Source organism: Oreochromis niloticus, linkage group LG14, assembly GCF_001858045.2.
Source record: "Oreochromis niloticus isolate F11D_XX linkage group LG14, O_niloticus_UMD_NMBU, whole genome shotgun sequence".
Lineage (NCBI taxonomy): Eukaryota > Metazoa > Chordata > Actinopteri > Cichliformes > Cichlidae > Oreochromis > Oreochromis niloticus.
The window spans coordinates 22,968,586-22,974,785 of record NC_031979.2 but is presented as its reverse complement, the minus strand read 5'-3'; the positions used below and the strand labels follow the sequence as shown (position 1 = coordinate 22,974,785).

Here is a 6,200-nt window from a genome sequence, read left to right as displayed (position 1 = left end):
TATGCAGTTTTAACCTTAATGCAATGTGTGTATACAATTATTATGGCTGCTCCTGTAATAAAAGGTTAATGTGAGGCCAACAGGTTTTAATCAACATCTTAATGCAGTATCAATGCTGTAGATTATATTGTTAATGATGCAGGATATATTATAGCAGTAAAATAATTTCTTCAATTCCACAAAACCCAGATCTTTGTTACAAAGTCACACTTTTGTGACTTTGTTGTGTGGACAACAAAAGCTTCTGTTATTACACGTGTGATGCCAGATGTAGACTTGTGGACTAAAATGTTGCCTGTCGCTCAGGATTTCTTCTACAAAGTTGTGATGCCTGAGCTCTTGGCCAATCACTACACTGATCCAGAACCCAGTGTTTCAAAAGGGCCACATTCCATGGATGTTACCGTGACAAAAAAAAAAACACGAAAGAAAAAAGCTTGCATAGAAAACTAACCAGACAGTATTTCAGTTACACCCGTTCAGAGACAACTCTTATATTGAAGGACTTTATTGAGATTTCATGTTTAGTGTCACATTAGGGTGGACCCATCTTCCTGTACTCTGCACTTTATGGTTTATGTTACCAGTTTTTCTGTCACTCACAGTGAATTATTAGAACGTGTTTAAATTCCTATAAATGTCACAACAGACATACTGTGTTGTAAATATTTGCCGTTTTGCACCACTGCACTTTACAGCTGTGCTGTAAATTATCTCTTTATGTCCTGTCAAGAGATGTATTCTAAGACACTTCTTCAGCTTCGAATCAGAGAGGAGAAACACACACTGCAGTTAGTTACTTGCAAGCAAGGGCAGTCACAGTACTCGCACAGAAGTGAGGGCTCTGAGACTCGCGCCCTGCCACTGCCCTGGTCTTTATTTATATACATCGGTGGGTGTGTTTGTTCATTACATTGGGATGTGGATTCGTATATGTGTGTGTGTGTGTGTGTGTGTGTGTGTGTGTGTGTGTGGGGGGGGTCAGAGTGTGACCCCGTGAAGACTTCCCTAAACCTGCTGGTCTGGAAGTCCAGCAGTTCATCTAAACAAAAGGCACTTAGAGTAAAACAGACTGTAGGGATGTTTAGCTTATTTTAGAGTTTAGACATGTAGGAATGTTTAGTTTGTTTTAGAGTTTAGAAATGTGTTAAGATAGAATGTAGAATTATGGTAGAGACACTGACACTGCCCTCAATATAATAAAGGCCTGATTGTGTCGTGAGCTTAGAAGTAGATTTGTAACTGGATAACTGTGGTCTGGAGGGGAGATGGTATTTATGGCCCCTAGGAAGAGACACATACCCACAGTGTTTTAACTGATATACTCCCACACCTATATGCACACTCACTCACGTGCACGCATATATCAGGTATGCACACACAGTCACTCACGAGCACTCACATAGACACGCGGGAACGCGCACATGTAGGCATTCACGTGCTCGCACACACACAAGTAAAAGTAGGTAAACATAGCACTTAGTTTTATGGCACCTCGTAGAGGGATTAGAAGGGGGGTCACTTATACAAAACTGCATGTAACAGACAAAGGGGTTGAGATCTCCAGAGAAAGTCCGGGGTTCTGTACATCTCCCTTCTAGAAGGTATAATCAATAAGTGTGTATTAATAAAGGTATTGTTAATTGACTACTGAGTCCCGGTGTTCTTTCTGGAAGCCTGACGAATATACGAACCGGGGTGAAACTGCTTTTCGTAACAAGACATAGATATGTTTATCCTATCATAAAACAATAAAAGAATGTGGGTGTGGGTGTGAAAGCCAGAGCACTCTGAAGAGGAGTGAACGCACCCCCCTCTTCATGCTACACAGAGCTCCTAGGATGAGACATTCTTTCAATATGCCATCAACTATATACTTCTAAACACAAATGATTACATGCAGTATTCTACCATAAGTAAACTTCTATTATTAAAAGATTATACTGACTACTAGAGTACAATTTCCCCTTGACATTCCCCCCTGTTGTCAGTACATCTTTTAAGTGAGATATCAGTATGTAACATCTTGTTGTACATTTTCTGTCACATCGTCATTAATCACACAAAGTCTTCATGTTCCAACAGGTCGGAGTCATTATCATCATTTGTCACGGCTATGTATGCAGCAACAGTGGAAAATATTATGCGGTTAATCATGAGTTTTAGACATGGCAGGATACATGTTACAGAAACACAAAATAAAAGTAAAAATACTCCAACTCCGATGAGTAGTCTTTTTAGCACCTGTAACCAGGAGCCAGTGTAAAGCCAAGAAAACCAGTCACTTGTATCACTTACATAGTCCTGATTTTGGGCCTGCTGGATCTCTCTCAAGGCATTCAGGGCGTCAGTCATGTTTGATGAGTGTACATAGTCTGGTATGTAAGTATGTGTGTGTGTGAATGTCAGAGTCTCCACAGACTACTAAGGATCAAACTTCTATCTATCTACAACTAATTATAAAACTCTAAGCATATATGAGTAGATATTTGTAAACATAAATGACAGTCAACAATACAAATCCAACATTCTCCCCTTTCGGCAGTTATGCTAGAAAAGTCCCTTGTTATGAATACCTCATGTCTGACAGTGTTAATGCAACCATTTTTATACTCAGCATATGTAAACGTACACAGTTTGACAAATGTATTAGCAGTTATCAAATTTCTCATTAATCTCATTCAATGGTAAACTGCATCCTACAAGTGAACAAATGAATTGTCAATGATTAAAGTAAAAAATGAACATTTTCAAGATCACTCCAGCTTGGTGGTGCACCTCCGCAAGACATGTAAATCGCATGTCTCTTTGCAGAGTGGTTTAAGTTCTGCAGGGTGTCACAAATGTCTCTTCCAGTTGTTTCCATCACTGTCCATAGGACCAGAGTCCAAATGTATGTAGAATAGAAATTCAAACATACCAGTTGGTTTTGTTGTTTGTCAACGTGGGTCTCAGTTATCTTGAAAGGCCTCGTCAGTACTCAAGTTTTATGGCCTCTGTCCTGTGGGGGATATTTATGACTCCTCCTTTGTCCATCCTCTGCAGGAAAACCCTCTGTGGAAAGGGTGTTGGATCCAGTTATCTTACTGCTGTTATGATCCCAGCAGTCTTCAGAGTGTCATCGTATGCACAGTACAGTGACACAGCATTAGGTGATGTTCATAGGAAACTGCTGTCATCACCACCATAGCTTCTGGTTCCTGTGCTTTTCACAGAATCATGATGCCATCCTTGGACTCCCTCTGCGCTGTCGATGGAGCTTGACACGCTCCCCTCATCCTTCAGGTGCCCATCTGTTGTCCACAATCTCCTCTGTTGCCCTCTGGAAATCCCCGTTGGCACAGCTCTCATTCCCACGCAGCTTCGTGGTCCTTGCTGTGGCTCCAAAGTCTGATCTCATGATGGGCCCCAAACAACTCGACCTTTGACCTCAACCACTGCCTGGGCTGTCAGCTATGCCTGGAATGGTTCTTGCTTCTCACTGGGACTCTGAAGATTTCTCAGGAGATTCCTTTCAGCAATACTCTGACTGCAGCACCTGTATTTCCTTGCTAGGAGGAAGAACTTCTATCTGGAAAGCATGTAAACCATCCTCAAACCACATTCTTTAGTTCGGTGAACTTCACTTATAGGCCATCAAAGCCTCATCTAAACATGGATGCACCACTTGTATAGGTTTAATACCCGTTAATGAACTGTTAATCACACAAATCACTGCAACAATCATAAAAAAAACATAGTTTCATGTAATTCATGTAATTCTGGAATTCATGTAATTCTGGACCCCTCCTCTTGACGCATGGACACTCCCATGAGTCAACTCATGAAAACCAGATTCCTGTCTGAAAGAAAAAGGTTAGCTAGATCACGTCCCAGGCAACATCAGGGTGTCACCTCCTCTTGAGCAGCACCCTTCGGACCTACAACCCTGCAATAAAAGATGTTAGTGTGTTTTGCATATTAGGTTTGCTTAAAACCTGGCTCTGTCTGGAGCCTGCATACACACCATCATGGCCTGGAAAACAAGATCTGGAAGTAGAATCAAACTTCACACTTGTAAACAATTGCATCATAAGAGTAATAAAGCAGTCAGCATCAACAGGACAAGTATCATGTGCAGGTTTTCTCAAATCAGTAAACTACAATTATTATCATAATTTGCCTCAGACATGGATCATCCCATGTACTCAGTTAACATTAATGTAATCGATGACTTCCCTTAAGCAAAGTCACTTCTCTCATCTATAACTAGGAGCTCAATAGTGGCCAGCTAAGGAGCCCCATACTAAACTATTCCATAAACACTGCATCTCTTATTTGCTTTCTTATGTCACTTGTCTGCCTCTGCTGAATCCTCTACATGCACTCTTAAAGAAAAACAAACATTAGCAACACACATGGACAATCCTGGAGGTCAGGCACAAGTTGATAGGTGCCAGAGGTGCTATAAAAAGACCATAAAGTTAGCCATCCATAGCTGTGAAAAGAAGTGACACTAGTTTCAACACAGGAAATTTCTCACATGCTATTCATATCGTCAAAGTAACCTTCACATTTTCCCAACAACACAGTTTAACAGCATCACCAACTCATAACCTGTAAACACAGTTTTCTTCACACATAAACCCAGAAATCCTGTAGCAGAAAAAAACATCAACCAGCTGTTCTGGTATAACGCAATCTATTTTTCTTTTCAGTTTGTACTAATATACAACAGTGTCAGAACCAATACAAATAAAGTAAGTGTTGCAAAAATCTTTCATCAGGGCTGTCTTTATTTATAACTGACAACAGTGTTACATATTACTATTGAAGTTTACAGGACAAAGGCAAAATTGTATACCGTTGTGCATTATTAGCTGCTTTGTATAAAAACACAGCTGCACAACAAATCAAGAACAACAACCACAAAAAATTGATACAACAAATTCGAAAACAGTTATTCATCACTTGCTTGCTTCACAACAACACTTGGGCACATATTTGTGAGCGCACATGACACAGCGACTATCTTATCCAGCAAAGTCATGTTCTCACCTTCACATGGCACCACAAAACCTAAACGGATGGTGTCATTTAGTATAGTATACTTGGACCGTAGACAGCCTATAACGCGTTCTACATGGATCCTGACATGTGCCAGTTTTCGTGTGTCCTCCACATCTTGTGCTTGTAGCTGACTACGACCCCGTGTAAATGCTGGAATTTTTAAAGTAGCACCCATTAAGGCAACACTTTCCTTGATATCAAAGCACTATGTCCCCAGGTGAAAGCTTCTGTAGAAAGCCAGATGTTTCAGCTATTCGTTTATCACTGGTACGCCCTCCTCATCCTTTAGAAATGAAAGAGATGGTCCCTTGTGGTGTGATGCCAATGAGATATTTCATTGTGTGTCTACTTTTGTATGTGGAATACGTCTCCGCCATGGCGCGTAAATTTTATTCTCTCTCTATGAACAGTTCAAAACAGTCAATAATAACTGTCACCCGGTCACCAAACATCTCAACATACTGGTGTGGCATACTGGCTGCAATGTATGCAATGTCTTCCAGGCCAGTGCACCAATGGACTGAGGTGAGCGTATAGTACATTTACAGTAATGCTAAACACAGTCGATGTGGTTGTCCGGCTAATATCAAAGAGGTGTGCAATATGTGCAATTGGAAGGTTGAGTCTTAAACGCATGAGAGTCAACAAGAGCATCTGAAACTGGGAAATTTTCCTGTCAGTATCTGGCAAGCTCGGGCTGATTTGTTGTAGCACCCCCATTAGTAAAGCAAAAGAAGGCAGCCCTGTGTAGAATTTAACTTTAGAGTTGTTATCTTTCAAAAATTCGGTGTCTAATTTCTTTTTGGACAGTTCTTTTTTTAATATTAGGTTTTCTTCCTGCAGGTGTGCTATTTCTTGTAACCTTAGAGAACACATTTTACACTCCTGCAGATCTTCATCCTCGTGCTGTGGAGTTATCTGCTGTGGTTGGATCTCAGCTGTAGTTTCCGTAGTGACTGGTGCTGAAAGACACACATGCATAAAGACAAAGACAAGATCATTTTATGTGCAAAAACAAGACACAGTACTTAATGTGGAAAAAAGTGGAATTTATTTATGTACATTAACAATTTTACCTGCATGGATTTCGCCTGGATGAGCCGTCTCTGCCCCAGAGGATCGCGGGACTTTTCGTGGCTGTTTTGATTTTG

At 40.7% G+C, this 6,200-nt stretch overlaps 1 long non-coding RNA gene across 1 annotated transcript; it reads right to left on the bottom strand.

The window, feature by feature from the left end:
- Window positions 1-5,590: 5,590 nt before the first annotated feature.
- LOC112842079 (uncharacterized) lies at window positions 5,591-6,200 on the bottom strand. Its single transcript, XR_003213707.1, has 2 exons — window positions 6,126-6,200; window positions 5,591-6,011 (listed from the first exon to the last, which is right to left on the bottom strand). It is a non-coding gene; the product is annotated as an uncharacterized LOC112842079 (long non-coding RNA).